The sequence below is a fragment of the Vulpes vulpes genome, chromosome 2 (assembly GCF_048418805.1).
Source record: "Vulpes vulpes isolate BD-2025 chromosome 2, VulVul3, whole genome shotgun sequence".
Lineage (NCBI taxonomy): Eukaryota > Metazoa > Chordata > Mammalia > Carnivora > Canidae > Vulpes > Vulpes vulpes.
The window spans coordinates 100,703,619-100,721,509 of NC_132781.1; positions in this window are offsets into that span (position 1 = coordinate 100,703,619).

A 17,891-nucleotide genomic window follows, 5' to 3' on the forward strand; every position below is an offset into this window, starting at 1 on the left:
GACAAAACATGAGAGACAACTCTGGGAAACGAACAAGGGGTAGTGGAAAGGGAGGTGGGTGCCGGGTTAGAGTGACTGGGTGATGGGCACTGAGGGGGGCACTTGGCAGGATGAGCACTGGGTGCTCATATGTTGGATATGTTGGAAAATTGAACTCCAATAAAAAAATTAAAAAAAAAGACTCTCCTTCCAAATCCCATCTCTTAAATGTTTGCATGCCTCAACTATCAGCCTTAGTTATTTCTGCTCTTCTTACTTCATAAATTTTGCATGGCGATTTCATGAGCTTTTGGCTCCATTACCAGCTTTATGTGTGGTTGAGCACTGTATGTTTGGCTCAGGTCTACCTGGCATGCAGGACAAGATTTCTCTGGTGGAGAATATACTTACGCAGGGAGAGGCTGGAATTCACTAAGCGTACTGGAACTCTCTGTTGTGACTTTTAGTAGGGCTGAGACTAGGGGACACACTGCACTTGTATGACCCCAGGGGTGAGTCTTGGCCTGGGGTCACAATAGGGTTATTGTGGGGACTATGCTTGGGGGTACCAGAATATCCTGGGCTTTCCCCTTTTCAGATGTTAACTTTTAGGTGTGACATTTCTTGAGAATAGAAACTAATCATTCTAATTCCTCCCCACCAGTGCTTTATAACACATCAGTCACTCAAAAAAAAAAAAAAAAAAAAAAAAAGGTTGTGATGTTGAATTGAATTCCCTCTGTCCTTGGCCTGTCCCTATAGAAGGCTGTGTATAGTTCCCATCCCCCTTCCACACTCTGAGTTTTACACTAGGCCAGCAGAGATGATATTTATAAAAGATTTAGGAACTAAAGGGAATCAACAGAGATAGGAGGAAGCAATTCAGAAACCAGAGCTAGAGCAGTGGTTCCCAAAGTGTGGCTCCAGGTTCCATAGCATCAGCTTCACCTGAGGACTTGTTAGGAATTCAAATTCCCAGGTCCCACCCGAGACCTACTGAATCAAAAACTTTGGGAGTGGGAACTGTAGACTATGTTTTTATAAGCCTTTGGGTGATTCTGAGCCAGAGAATGATCAGGTAGTGAATCAACCCAACGACTAGAAAGGATTTCTTGAACCTAGCCAGAGGGAAGAAACTGTAACCTTAGTATGTGAGTCTTGTTTACTGGCAGAGCTGAGTGAGACTGACCTTGGTGAATGTGGTTTTATTAAACAACAAGAAAATTGAAATCTGAGATGGTTTAGGTGTTAAAGAGAAGGGTTTAGTTTTTAGGGAGTTTCAAACTGTTGAATAAAAACTGAAGGGATGTCAAGGATCCTGAGGAAACTGGCATGTCAGGGGACTCTCAAGATGAGACAAGCCTGCTCAGAGGACATCCAGATGTCAGAGCAGACACAAAAGCACAGCAGGGGACCAGAACTTGGCACAGATACAAAACTCTTGCAAAAAAAAAAAATGCGGATAGTCTTCAGTTTGGTCTCTGTAAAGACACAGAAGAAATGGTGGAGTTTGAGAGACTGGAAGGAGAGGATGTGCTGAAGACTGAGTTTCAGAAAAAGTAGATAAACTTAACACAGCAGGTATGCATCTGTTAGGGCCAGGGAAGCAGTTAAGCCAGTAATACTCATGCCAGTATCAGGGAATTGATTTTTTCAAGTATTAGACCTTGTATTAGTCTTTTTCAGAAGAATAAAACCAAGAACAAGTGTGTGTATAAACATCATATATATATATATATATGTTTTATTTATAAATACATATATAAAGTTTTATGAAGAGAGAGAGAGAGACAGTTTGAGAGAGAGAGATTTATTTTAAGGCATTGGCTCACATAATTGTAGGAGTTTGGTGATGGAATTTGATGGAATAGGTCAGCAGGCTGGAGACTCAAGGAGGTGTAGCTTGACTCCAAAGGCAGTCTGCTGATAGAATTCCTTTTTCTTGGGAGAGGTCAGTCTTTGTTCTATTAAGACCTTCAAGTGCTTGGATGTAGCCTACTCATCTTATGAAGGGCAACCTGCTTTACTCAGAGCAGACCAATTTGAATATTAATCTCATCCATAGAACACCCCCACAGAAACATCCTAAACAATGTTTGGCCAAATATCTGGATACCATGGCCCAGCCAAGTTGACATATAAAATTAACTGTCATGGGGTGCCTGGGTGGTTTATTTAAGCATCTGCCTTCAGCTCAGGTCATGATCTTGGAGTACTGGGATTGAGCCCCACATTGGGGTCCCTGCTCAATGGGGAGTCTGCTTCTCCCTCAGCCTCTGTCCCTCCCCCTGCTTGTGCTCTCTCTCTCTCCCAAATAAACAAAATCTTTAGAAAAAAATTAACTCTCATAGGCCTGCACCTGGTAAATTGCTTGCTACCACTGGTGGTAGTAGTGCCAGTGGTGTATGTAGTATGTTGCTACTACATCAGACAACCGAGAGGAGGAGATCTGACAGGGAGCTCCTCACAAAAAGGATATACTACCTCATTTGTGTTCTGCTCACTTCTATTTATAAGCTAAGTGTGTGTGTAATATTCTAGTTAGAGGAAAGGAATTGTATGAATTTCTACAAATAAATCAAGTACTAATTATTCCTTAACTGTCTGAGACACTGTTTCTAAAATCTTAAATTTATTTCCTCCTACAATTCTCTTACTCAAGACTGTCCCAATTTCTAGATGCTCTGCATCAGCATAATCTTATTGCTTTTCAGCCATTTCTATATTACTCTTCATTTATCTTGACTATATTTTCACTACATTTTTCTTTGTTGTCTATAAAAATTAACAGGTATTTGGACTATTCTAATTTTTTTGTTATTATGAATAATATTGCTATGAACATTTATGTGCAGGTATGTCAGTATGTATGTACACTCATTTCTGTTGGGGATATTACAAAAGTGATATATATGCATATGTTCAATTTTATTAGATTACATTATACAAATTTCTTTAAGTTATGTCTGAGAATTCCAGGTGTCTACATCCTCACCAACATCTGGTACTCTCAGTTTTGCCATTTCAATGGTTTGGGGATGAGTATTTTATTGTGATTTTAATTTGTATTTTCCTGAGTACTAATGAGTTTGAATTCCCTATCATGTGTTTGCTGGCCATTTTGATATCTTTTTTTGGAGGAAGTACCTGTTCCTGTTTCTTTCCCTTTTTTCTATTGGGTTATCTGTCTGCATGCTAATTTTTTGGTCTTTCTTTATATATTTTGTATACAAGTCCTTTATAGATGATAGGTATTGTGTATATCTTCTACTCTATGGCTTGCCTTTTTACTCTTAATAGTATCATTTGATAAACAGAAGGTTTTAATTTTAATATAGTCCAATTTATCAGTCTTTTTCTTTATAATTAGTGCTTTTGTGTCCTAAGAAAACTTTCTCTCCAAAGTAGTGGAGGCTTTGTTATGTTAGGAATTCTCTTAGAAATTTTATGTTTACTACTCACATTGATTTATATTCTCACCTGAAATTGATTGCATGTAAAGTATGAGGTAGGGTCAGTGTTAATTTTTTCCCGTGTGTTCCAGGTCAGATTCCTTGGATATTGAATCTGGAACATTGTGAAGGAGCTTTACTGGGATAAAGCTCTCAGTTATAACCCGAGAGGGAGCAGAGGAAGCAGGGCTGGATGGAGAGAGATGTTAAGCTGTGGTGATACAGTTGTGTTAGAGACCTAAGCTATCCTCAAGGGGAGCTCTTGAATTGGAATGATCCTTCAGGGATCAATCTAGAAAAGGGCTGGGACTTTGGACATTTGCATCCACCAGTTATTGGATGGGGGATACCCTTTGGGATAGAGTGTAATCTTGGATATTGCAGCTTTCTTTAAGGGAAATTCCCAGAGAGAGAGATGCAGCTGTGAGCCATCAGCAACCAACTTTCCCAGTAACCAGAGGATGATGAGTGCCTCGGTCCTGAAGATGGATCTGGGTAAACCAGTTGACTCAGCATCGTATTTTGAAAAGATTGTTTTATTCTCAAAAAGATTGCTGCAGTGCCACCTTTGTCATAGATTAAGAGACCATATGCATGTCTCATTGTGAACTCTATCCTATTCCAGGGGTCTCTTTGTTAATCCCTGAGCCAATACCAGGCCAATACCAGATGCTGCAGCATCTTATTTACTACAGCTTTATCCTAAGTGTTGATATCAGGGACATTCTGTTTTTCAAGATTGTCTTGGCTAATTTAATAAATAGTATTTTACTTTTTACTGTGTGGAGTCCTTGAAAACTATCCCTCCTTTTTTCTGATGATGCTATATATTCAAAAAAATTCATTTCCAACCTACTTACATTGATACAGAATACAAGTGATTTTTGCATATTGCCCTTGTATCTGACAACCTTGTCAAACTTAATTTATTAATTCAAATAATTGAACTGTAGATTATTTTTAATTTTATCATACATACTTATGGTGTCATTGAAAAATTACAGTTTTATGTCTTCTTTTCCACTCTTGATATCTTTTAACTTATTTTCCTTAATTTAGGAACTCTGATATAATGATGGATAAAATATCAGGTTTAATAGCTATAGCAGGTAATTATAGCACAATTTATTTAATCAATATTTGATTGTAGGGCACTTATATTGGTCCTCTCTTTTTCATAAATAATGCTGCAATGAGCATCTTTTACAAACATTTTGTGCAGTCATCTTATTCATTCATTCTTAGCATGTATTCTAGGATTTCTTGAAATAATCCAATTAACAATTAAATGCATATAAAGCAAATTAAAAATTTTTTAAAAAAGAAGTTTATATAGCTGTCAGGTGGCAATGCATTTTCTTAGTAACTTATCTTTTAAGTTACAATGGGATCATACTTCTACTGGAAAGAGTTTACAGTCTTTTTTTTTTTTTTTGAAGATTTTATTTATTCATTCATGAGAGACACAGAGAGAGAGGCAAAGACATAAGCAGAGAGAGAAGCAGGCTCCCTTCAACTCCCTATGTGGGACTCGGCCCTGGACCCTGGGATCACGTCCTGAGCCAAAGGCAGATGCTCAACAACTGAGCCACCCAGGCGTCCCAAGTCTACAGTCTTGAAATGTAAATTTAGAAAAAAGATTTTTGGAAGATGTGAGCCTACCTACTCCTTTATATTTGTACTTTAAGGTACTCGAACTTTCTGGGATTCTATAAGTCTCATTGTGTTTCTATAAATCACTTTCACAGTGTAAGAATTGCGTGATCTCTTGACCTAAATAAAAATGCATTTTTTGAACAGTTTCTTTTGATATTGCAAAAAGAAAGCAGAGAGAAAAGGAAGAGAGAGATGTGGAGAGAGAAGACTAAAAGAAAATAAAGATGCACAGATAAGCAATTTGAGAACTTAATCCTCCTCCCCATTTTCATTTCAAGATAGTAGCCTGTAATTCAATGCCTCAGGGAGGTATGTGACAGGTAGAAAGCAGAACCATCTGCAGAATGTTCTTGTCTTTGTTTCAAAAAATTTAATCCCAATGAGAATAATAATTCCCCAGAAGAAAATATTCCCCTGGTCTAGTATTAGAAGAAGTTCATAATCCCACAGCAATAGAGAACCATGTCCTGTTCACTGGAAATGCCCTAGGGAGACAGTGAGATCTCAAAGAGGAATATTATTAGGGGGTATCATATAGTAGTGTTGCCACATAAAATATAGAACATCCAGTTATATTTGAAGTTCACATAGACAATGAATAATTTTTTTAGTATGAGTATGTCCTAAATATCACATGGAGCATACTTACACTAAAAAAAATTATGTATTGTTTATCTGAAATTCAAATTTAACTGGATGTCCTATTTTTTTTTTGTCTGCCTGTTTTTTATTTTGTTTTGTTTTGCTAAATCTGGCATCCTAGATCATGGACACCTCAGAGCTCAGCTCTGCAAGGTGTAGAGATTCCTGTGACCCATGTATGTTCTGGAAGGCACCTGAGAGCCACTGGATCTGGGTCACACAATCAAGGACAGTGGATACCTTGATGGTAGGTTGAATGAAGAGATGATTAAAGACTAAGCCCCCATACCCTGTCACTGTGTGAAGCCTTGGAATCCAGGTCCAGTCTGGTGTGGGAGACTGGTAGATCTTTCCAGGATGTCTTGGGCTGAATTTCTGATTTGTTCATTGAGATGAAATATTAGAGTAAAGATTAATTTGTTTCCTAGAATGTTGAAAAGCCACATTCCTTTTACATCTGAGTTTATATAAAGATTCTTTCTTGAGATGATAAAAAAACAAAAAAGGTTTGGAGTTTCAAAGTCTGGGTGACTAGCAGCTTGACTCTTGTTTTCCAATGGCCCCATCTCAAGAAAAGGCTCTGTTTGTGTAGGATGGGAGCAGAACTAAGGATTCAAGATGGAGGGATGGTGACAGCTGCCTACTCCTGTGTCCTCGTAGAGTTCTTCTGTTTCACCTGAGGCATTTCTGAGTTGCAGAGCACATAGTATATACTGAGAGACCTGCCCAGCTCAGACCCACAGAGCATGCACCTGGCTTAGTCACAGATGGTATTCTTGTCTGCCACCTCAGTGCTGTCTGATGGCAGTGAGATATTAGTCAGTTTTGGTCACAAAGAATGTGACTATGGCCAGGATCTGTAAATTCAACCCAAATGAATGAGGTTCCCCAGGGGACTATGTATGTAAGAAGTAAAAATCCCCAGGTCTGTTTGTTAACTACAGAACTTTGACTCTAACACACATGTGGCTCTTCTGACCTCATGCAAGGACTTCTTTCATCCTCATGACTTAGAACCTAGTCTGGAGACTGCCAGGTTGTTTTTTTTTTTAGCCATTTTCCTTTTGGCTCATACACTAAACTTAAATGCTTTACCAGCCCTATAGTAAGGGGAAAAAAACTCCATAGGATTTCAACACAACCAGGAAAAGAGAGCTAATGAGAGATAACTCAGAGATCTTAGAAAGATCTAGAGTGGCCTGCTTAGTCAATGTTACTTCCCTTCCATCTTCACTCTGATTTCTTCTTGTTTTTGGTTAGAAGCTGTTTTAATTGATTGTTTTGGCGAGGATGTTGTGGGGGAGGAGGTGCTTCTCTCACTAAGAGGGAGATCCTGGACCCATTTTTTTTTCTTCAGCTGCTCAAATGACAAGTTTAAATAAAGAAAAAGAATCCTTTAAAAAAGAAATTCAGGTGGGTACATTATGCAGAGACAAGAATTTTTAAAAATCCTCTTCACTCTTCATGCTTAAAAAAATCTACCGCTTAGCATAGCAGCCCAGTTCTCTCCTGATCCTCGTTCCAAATTTGCCCTCATCCTGGGAGGGAGTGGGTGTGAGGATGGGGAAACCCAGCTTCCTGGGATAGATGCTGTAATAACAAAACCAGTATACTGGAGGCAAAAACAACTTCATCATAATTTGCAGAAAGCTCTGTCCTGGTTTTTAGAAATTCACCAATTCAGAAGTCATTTGGCAATGTAGAGCTCTAAGTCTTGACCATCTTTTTCTGAGAACTAACCCTTTGCATGACTTCCAGGTCAATTTTAGAGACGGATGTATTGATGATCAAGGCATTGTTGTGTGAAGCTTAAATTTACTCTGCCCATATTTAAGTGCTCTGTCTCACTTCTGTTCCTAACTTACTTGGGAATGAGTTAAGTAGCAAAATGTGTAGTTTTCGGAAATTATCTTGACTCAATGTTATCATTATGTTGTACTGAAAATATAGCTACTTTTCTAGCATGCTTATGGATCTAGCTGTCCTTGCTTATCTCTCACTAGAAGGCAGCTGGCTTCCCAAAATTTCCTGATTTTTTTTTTTTTTTTTTTTACAAAAAGCTCTCCAAGCAGGGCTTCTCTCCATTTAACTATTATCAGAGACAGATCTGATCTGATACTTTGACTTCTTTTTTTTTTTTTTTTTCATGATACTTTGACTTCTAAATGAACATTGAAATCAGCCTCTCTAGGGGTTTCTAGCTATTTTCTTCTTCCAAGTGGACTAAAACAAGGTACTCAGAGCCCAGGTACTAGGGGAAGTACTTATACCTGGTTCCAGGTACTTATTTCCTGAGTTCACACCTTAAATTCCTTTTAGAGAAGGAGGACTAGAACACTGCCTTGTGCTCTTCTGGCAGGAGAGGAGCTCATTAACTTTATTTTTTCTCTTTCCTATATTTTGTCTGAGGGAATCCCAGAAATAGCTATTATTGTCAAAAATATGAATGTTTTACTATTGCTACCTAGCCTTCACATGCCAAAATTATCATACTACATACCATTAAATATGTCAGATTAAAACAGTGGTAAATCTTACCTACCTTCAATAGAACTGTTTATTTGTGTTTAAAAATCCAGGATAATTTCACCTGGAACCAGGTTGTTCTGTCATTGATCAAAACTGACATTCTGGAGAAGTAGGTTGTATGTCTGTGATCTTGCCATACACCCCATGCTGGAAGCTTCGCTCCCCTCCCAGTGAGTACACAGCTTCTCATTTCCTCGGCCTTCTGTTCATGATTTATGGATCAGATAGAGGATGATGTTGGCTCCATCTGAAAAGTGGGTCAGCCAGTCTTTGAGGAGACATGTTGGAGGCCTAGAAATAGTGCTCTAGATACAGACTCTATAAGCTTAGAAACTGATAGGGAAGGGAAGAAAGGACTTGATCCTTGGCAAGTGAAATCAAACTTCATCCTGAAGTGGACTGCCATCAAAGACTGTGGCTCAGTAGAATGTGAATAGCAATCATTATTAATAAGAAGGTCTAGTTGAAGGCAGGCACTGAAAACCCTGCCTGATTTCAAATTGGGAGGCCTGTTTGATCACTGAAACTTTCCACCAGTGCATTTTTGGCATTGGGAAAAAAATGGACTGTGTTAGTCAGGAGCAAAATGTTGGCACCAACTGAAACATTCACACCGTTGCTTTGTTGGATTTGTCAGCCGAATTAATTGCAAAGAGTGAGGAGGGTCATATAGCTCATAAGGGTCATTCACTTGGGGACCAGCCTATAGAAGCAAGGACAGTTAATATGATGTCTCTCCTTTCTGTTCCCTTCCATTTTCTTTCTTTTGCTCTTTTAATTGACTTCAGGACCTTGAATTTCATGTAATCCTTTGTTCAGTATACTTTCAGTATTGGTCAATATGTGATGTGATTTTTTATTTAATTATTTTAGATTAGCCCTCTAGTTCTTCCACTTCATACCCTATCCCATTCTCATACTTCACCTCACTCAGAGCTCAGCCATCTCCCTGAATCCTGTGTTCACATGTCCTTGTTTTCATTTCCTATGTGTGAGCAAACCACAGTTTATTCACCTGTCCTCCTGTTAATGAACATTTAGGCTTTTCAAGGTTTTTGCCATTTAAACAGTAATGTCATTAACATTCCTGTGCATATCACAGGACATACATGTGCCAGAATTTCTTTTGTGTATATATCAGGAGTGAAAGTGCTAGATCATAGAGTAGGTGAATGCTTGACATTATAAGAAAATGCTAAATTATTTTCCAAAAACAATTATACTAATTTACATTTCCAACAGCAATGCCTAAGAGATCTTGTGAATTCACATCTCTTCCATCCTTTCCACATCCAGAGCCAATAACTTGGCCTTATTGGACTTTTTAATTTTTGCCAATCATAAAGATTTAACTTATATCTCACTGTGTTTTGATTTGCATTTCTACACCTACTAATAGGATTCATATGTTCACTGGCCCATATATATTTCTTTCCCTTTGAAACCTCTGATCATATCTTCTGCTTTTTTTTTTCAATTGGGATAAAAGTACTTTTTTATGAGTAAGTAGAAACTGATTTTTCAAAAAAATAAAAAATACTTTTTAAAAAGATTTTATTTATTTATTCATGAGAGACACAGATTAAAAGGGAGAGACATAGGCAGAGGGAGAAGCAGGCTCCCTGTGGGGAGACTGATGTGGAACTCGATCCCAGGACCCCACGATCACAACCTGAGCCAAAGGCAGATGTTCAACCACTGAGTCACCCAGGTGCTCCTAAATAATACTTTTTAATCTAAATTTAGGATTCAACTACCAAATGGAGTTGGCACAAAAAGATTTTCTGTGTTAACATTCCTACATTAAAAAAATCTTATTTGAAAAAAAAGAAAATCTTTTTGCATCTAACATAGGGTGTTAATGGGTAACATTCTGACCTTCAGAAAATGACAATTTTGAATTCAACACTTATTAACCATCTTGACCATTGTCATTCTGCTTTCCACATCCAGTTCACATCCAATTCAAACCACCATACCTTCTTATTTTGACTACTGCAATATCTTCCTACCTGGTCTCTGTGCTTCTGGTCATGCCCTCCTGCTTCAGTCTGTATAGCTGTCCCCATGATATTGTCACTCCTTCAAATCCTCCCATGACTTCCCAATTCCCCTGCAATAAAACTTAAAATCACTGCCATAGCCCCAAAATCACTATGTGATTTGATCTTTGCCTCCCCTTTCCTTCCCCCCCGCTTTTTTAGCCTCTATCTGAAAGTCATTTTTGCTGTTTCTGGGAAGAACAGATTTGATCCTCTTTTAGGGCTTTTGTGATCATTATGTTCTGCTGGGAAAGTTGTTCTCCCGAGTCTTCCCATGTATCACTCTTTACCATCATTCACATTTCTACTTAATGCCACTTAATCAGGTGCTTTCCCTGCCCAACAATTTATGTCTTCTTATCCTACTTTATTTTTCCTCATAATACTTCTTACATCTGAAAATTACGTTATATTATTTTTTACTTGTTTATTATTGGTCCCCTCTGTGGAATGTAGGCACCATGATGGCAGAGACTTGATTTATTTATTGCAATATTACTTTTATCTAGAATGGTATCTGGCACAGTGCTCCATCTTCCCCAATACCCTATAGGTATTTTTGTTGTTGTTGAGTAAAATAAAAATAATAAATAATGAAGATGAGGGAGCTACCTCAAACTTCTTCAATTGTCCATATAAATGTTCAGAAATAGCATTAAATCATCAAATGTAAATCATATAATACAAAATGGGTTCCTATGAACTATGATGATACTAGAGCGACTCAAAGGATGATTCTAGAAAATTAAGTGAATTATAGAGAATATGTAGAGCTGGTAGTTTTTTTTCAAGCAAACTTTACTGAAATACATTTTACATATCACCCATTTAAGTGCACAATTCAATGATTTCAAGTAATATACTGAGTGATACAGCTATTAGCACCAGTTTTAGAGCATTTTCATCCTCTTGGTGAAATCCCTCATGCCCATTTACAGTTAGTTCTTGCTCCCATTTTTAGGCCCAAGTAACCAAGAATAGACTTTTTGTCTCTATAAATCTTTTCTGGACATTTCATATAAACACAATATGTGGTCTCTTGGGTCTAGTTGCTTTCGCTTAGTGTAATGTTTTGAGCTTTATGCATGACATAGCATGTGTCAGTGGTTTGCTCATTTTTATAGCTGAATAGTATTCTAGTATATGGTTGTACCACATTGTGTCTATCCGTTTGCCAGTTGATATACCTTTAGGTCGTTTCTAGATTTTGGCTATTATGAATAATGCTGCTGTGAACTAACATTCACGCACATGTCTTTATGTAGACGTATGCTTTCATGTCTTTTGAATAAATACCTATGAGTAAAATTGCTGGGTCATATGGTAGTTTATACTGAACTTTTTTGAGACACTGCTAATCTGTTTTCCAACGTGACTATGCCACTTTTCATTCCCACCATCAGTATAGGAAGCCTCCTATTTTTTTTCACATTCTCATCAACAGTTATTATTGTGTGCCTTATTTATTACAGTCCTTTTAGTGGGTATGTAATGATGCATTGTGGTTTAAATTTTCATCTCTCTAATAATGATGTTGAGCATCTTTTCCTTTACTCATTAGCTATTCATATATCTTCTAGGAGAGATGTCTCAGAGATTGGTAGTATTAAAAGATTTTAAAGGAAACATATTTATAGAAGTTTTCTCAAAAAACAGAGTTAGCTTTTACAAAGTCAGGCATAGGACCGGAGTGTGCAAATTACTTATAAAGGAAGAGTGTAAATGACATGGCTTTGTCAGAATGGAGGAACTCCAAAAGGAAGTGGAGGGCTGGTGGGATGGAGGAGAAAAATTTAGTACGTGGTCTTGAATGTCAAGTTGAGTCATCCAGGACAAGAGAAATGGTAGTAGAAATGGTAGCAGTATTTTGATGCCTAAAATAAGTATTTGATTTAAATATGTATGCCCCAGTTTTCCTGTTTGTGGCGAACTAACAGTCTCAGTTATTTAAGTGTATCAGTGATCTCAGTCTATCAAAGAACTGTAGGAAAGAAATAGATCCCAATGACTATTTGGTTCGTATGTCTACGCAGGCAGAATTTCTGCTACATAGATATCGTTTCTAACAAAGATCACAAATTATTCTTCAAAGAAAGAGATTCTCTTCAGTTCTTGGTTAATCCATCTCAATTAAGAATAACCTCAACATTCAGAAAAACTTTGTTATATTCTTATTTCTTTCTTGAATTTTAATTAAATTTTAACTTTTTTTCTCTGGAGTATCTGATTTGGGATATAAAAACAGTTGAAACAGCTCCTTTTCATCACATTTGGTACTCATGATACAGCAGATTCTTGAAAATTGTTTCTCTTTTTAGCCTTCTGTTCTCTAGTCTGCTTTTTTGCTATGCAATATATAAGAACTTATTTCTGCAGAGTGCTCATGAAGAACCCATTTCTCCCCAGACACTGTGATACGTGATGATCATGTATACTTGAAGTCAGGCCCATTACTGAAGAACATTTATTGACACAGTGAACAAAAGAAGCCGAATGCTTCTTAGGCCAAAGTTTCTCTAAAATTCTTCCATGTCTGAATAGGGAGCTGTTGGTAAAAACCAGGCAAAATTTTTCTTGAAACTGTTTATTCCAAAGAGTCCATCAAAATGACAAATAGAAACAATTTATATAGGCCACAGGATTCAGACTTCTGCATCACACCACCTATTTATTACAACTGCAAAACTGTTTTGCACCTGGACTCACACTTAGGTTTGTCATATTCTTAGCCTAAAGGTAGTTCCATCAGAATATTTGTAGTGATTTCCTTCTTTCACTACATTTTGTTGGAATGTATTTCTGTATTATGTCTCCTTATTTTATTTTTTCCATACAGTGCTGATGATAAGAAAATATCTGAAATTTCAACAATATCAACATTACTAGATTAATCTCCCCCAACTTTTTTAAAATAGTAAAACTTTATCAAGAGGCATAATATTATTATAAACTTGTTTTTTTTTTCATTAACTTTTTTATTTGAGTGTAGTTGACACAGTGTTACATTAGTTTCAGGTGTACAACATGATTTGATTTCTTTATACGTTATGCTCTATGCCCACCACAAGCGTGGCTACTATCTGTCACCATACCATACTATTACAATATAATTGATTATATTCCTCATGCTATGCTTTTTATTCCTGTGACTTATTCATTCTGTGACTGGGACTCTGGATCTCCCACTCCTCTTCATTCATTTGCCCAATCCCCAACCTCTTCCCTCTGGCAACCATCAGTTTGTTCTCTGTGTTTACAGTATGATTCTGCTTTTTGATAAACCTGTTCTTCATAAGTTTATTCTGGTTTACAAGCTTCTACTCTTCAGTGAGGATTGCCATTAATTAGTGTCTCTTATGTGTACACAACGTGCATTGCAGACCGGTTTTGGGCACTTGAAGTTCCCAACTTTGAAAAGCTTCTGTATTAAAATGGAGAGCCAAATCCTAAACTGGTCATGAAGTAAACCTTCACTATTCCCAATGTTCTGATGAAAACAACAGTATAAACTCTAACAACACAACATACATATGGCATGAGGAGCTTCCCTCTAAGAAGGGAAGTGGACAAAACTGAACAAAGATAAAATAATTCATTTCCCATGTCTTCCTAGTCACAAAGCTCCTTTTTCAGTAAATTTTGTTTCAATTTCTTGGGTTGTTATTTCTTAATGAGAAAGGGACCCAGTTGCATTAAATAGAGTTGGGTGTTCAATAATTCGGTGTGCTTTTCTGTACATGCTGTATTAGTCCTTTCTAGCACTGCTGGATGTTAGGTCAGGAACATGGTAAGCCATTAAAGGAAATACTTTGCTTTAGCACACTCAGGATTTTCCTACATAAATGCCATTTCTTAGTGTTTTCTTCCCTTTGGTCAGAAAGTTTTTCAGGTGTCTTTAGGTTTACATAACCATTTTGTGTGTGTAGAGGCATGGAGGATTAGGGGAAGTTAGCAGTCTGGGTCAAAGCCTGAGTGACTCTGTAGATGATACTGTACTTTAAAAAGATGTACTTTATTGGGAAGACAAGAACAGCCCAAGTCATGACTTTATAGTGAAAAGCAGAGGATATGAGTCTCAAAAGAGCAGGAGTGTTTTTAGAAGTGATGCTGACAGGGAGTAAGAGTTTTAAGGGTAAGCTGGAGGCAGATGAGAATAAACTGTGAAGTAAAAACATAAACATCTTGGGTAAACTTTCTAAGCTGGAAATAGAAAACCAGAGAGTTTTTTCCCCTAAGCAGATTTCAGGCGTCTTTTCATACACTGATGTTGACTTTCTTCTTTTTCCACGTGAAATACATAGAAGAGTATAAGTATATAGAGGTGACAGATTATAATGATGAAAAGTACAGCACAGAGATGTGGTTCTCAAGCTGTTGCTCCTGGACCAGTGGCATCAGCATCACCTGGGAACTTGTTAGGAATACAAATTCTCAGGCCCTTCTCCAGACCTACTGAATTGCAATTTTGTGGGGGTAAGGCCACTAATTTGTGCTTTGACAGAAGTTCTCCAGGTGAATCTAATGGATATCAGTGTTTGAGAACCACAGATACAGTGATTGAAAGCATGATATCTGGAGCCAGATGACTGCATTTCTTGGGGCAAGTCATTTTTTGTTTGTTTCCCATTTGTAAAACGGTAACAGCACCAAACTCAGTGTGGTAAGGAAGACTAAAAGCTAACTTGTGTCCAAATCCTTAGGACAAAGCCTGGCTATTGCAAGTGCTATCTAAATGTTTAAATGATAATGATGATGATATGAATATTAATAAAAATAATATTCTTCATAGGTGTTATTTTCATTGTTATCTGTAGGCTACATTTTGCAATTTATAATAAGGCTTCATGTTTAGCGGGAGATCATTCCTAATGTCTTAGAGTTATTTTCCATAGCTCCAGGCAGTATTTCTCAGCATGTGCTCTGCAGACCATTTGCAACAAAATCACCTGTAGTGCTTATTAAAATGCAGATTCTCAAGTTCTACCCAGACACACAGTGATATTCTGAATTCTCTAGTTATACTTCTACACCCAGAAATTTCAAAACTACTGCTCTTAGATAACAAAGACTATGACCTTCATTTTGTAAACGTGCACGTGAGGCACGGGGATAGCATATGCTTAGGGAAATCCAGAATCTCAGTAGGACCAGGAATAAGAGCTTGATTTCTGATGTCCTGTCATATCAACCCACTATGTTATCCCTTTGTAGTCTTATTTGCTTTATCAGGGATTTGGTTGTGCCCTTTGTTTACTAAGATCCATCATTATTTAATCTAAAAATAACATTTATCTTGTAAATCTAGAACTATTAAGAACGATGAGTTCTTGGAAAATATAGCTGGACTATTATTACCTGTTACTTAGCTGTAACTGTTCCAGTTGCGGATGTATCTAATACATCACTATTATGGCACAGATGAAGGAGAAGGGCTCAGAGAGGTTGAGGAAATTGTCAAAAATCATGTGACTGGATGATGGCAGAACCAAGAGTAGATTTTGGTCTCTCAACTGCCAAGGTCCTTTCACCGTATCCCACTGTCCTATTTTTTTTGCTGATTAAGATAATTTAAAGCAGCACTTAAATTTTAAAAATAACCCTACCTATCCTGCTCACATAAAATCTGGTCTCAGCAGTTTTTGACCTCTTTTAATTTTTTTCTTAAAGATATGCAAGCATCACACACACACACAAAAGATATGCAGACATCACATCTTTTATGATATTGATAGTCATATGACAACTAATAACTCATGGCTCCATTGCATCCTGCTTTTTCACCAGTGCATATTTCACTATTCTTAGGCAATTAGATTGGCTTATCAGGCTGTGATGAAAAAGCTTTGGGCCTTTTTGCAGAGGGATGATGGGTCTTGTATGCATTTTTCTATTACAGTCAAGCTCCTCCATGGTATCAATATGTATTTAGACAACTTCATTCTTAATTTTGAGGCCACAGAGGGGTATTTATCTATATGTGCAAATTATGTTCACTTAATTGGTGGCAGGGGCAGTGGGAATGTGGGTGCTTTTCATGCCAGAATCACTTGATTATTTTAAAAAATGATTTTCTTTTTGTCTCAATTGTTTGTACTTGTTATATTATATATGAACTTCAGGTTATTGAAGTTCTTTTCTTCCAGTCTTCTTTCTTGTTAAGAATGGAATATTTGGAGTCTTAGTGTGCTCTTATATTACTCCCTCTACCAAGAGTTTCTTCCATTTTACTTTTAGCTAGTTCACTACTATCTGCTACCTAGTTAACTGCTCCTCATGCTTGAGGTCTCAGCTCAATTGTTACCTTCTCATAGAGGTTTTTATTTTATTATCTCTTTATATAAGCAGCTCCCTGTCCCCCAAGTTTTTATCACTTTAAGCACTTATTTCTTCGTGGCACTTACCACTATGTGTGCGTTTTTTAATTTGTTTGCTTTTTTATTATCTCTTTCAATGCACTTGATCATAGGGTCCATGTATCTATTGTTCAGAAGGTGTGTTTATTTTGCCCCAGTAGCAAGCCTAATGCTTGATACATAGTAGAGGTTCAATCAACATTTGTAAATGAATGCTCTGTCTTTGTGAGTTGGTGTGGAATTTTGTAATTTGTTTAGAGACGTTTGAGTATGTGTTAAATCTTGGTCTCTTATAAAAACCTATTTTGGATTATTTCCTTCATTGATGGACACTGACATTGACAAGGGGTTGTCTACTACTCAGTTACCTTGACTCCAGACCTGTTAAATGGACTCGGCCTCCTAGAGCATTGGACCATGGTGCCTTATCTTGTGTGTACCTAGGCTTTCTAGAACATTCAAGACCACAATGCACTATCTTCTTGAGGTTGCATTCTATGGTAGCCTCTGGTCACTGGTGGCTATTGAGCAATAGAAATATGGCTAGTATGAATGCCATCTGTTGTGAGTGTAAAATATACATTGGATTTTGAATATTCAGCATAAAAATGTAAAATATCTTACTAATAATTGTTATATTGTTTACTTATTGAAATAATATTTTGGATATACTGGGTTAAATAAAAAATATTTTTAAAATTAATTTGACTTTTTCTTTTTTAACTTTTTAAATGTGCTACTAGAACATTTAAGACTATATATCTGAATCACATTTGTGGCTCACATATTTCTATTTTTGGCAGTGCTATTCTAAACCCAACTAGTCTACCTTAGTTATTTGGCAGTATAGACCAAAGGTGAGCCACTGAAGGGAATACTAAAGTTGCAGAAGCCTCTCATAGTGTGCTCTTTTCTTGATACATATTAGCTAACGGAGGGCTGGAACCTCGGGAGAGTGGCTTCGGTACCATTTCAGTACTACTTCAGTGTTAAGTCATGAAGCCTGGGTACAATTTGTGTACTAAGACACAGAAAGTTGAAATGTCTTGCCAGTGATCATAAATCTTGCTTAGAAGAATGCTGGTATGAGAACCCAAATCTTTTAATTATGCTCAGTAGTTGAATTACTTATAGAGGAATCTACTAATAAAATTACATCTTCTTTTTTAAAATGCCATACTGGACAATTTTAAAGAACTGTTAATAAATTATGCATGTTCTCTGTCAATTAATGAGGA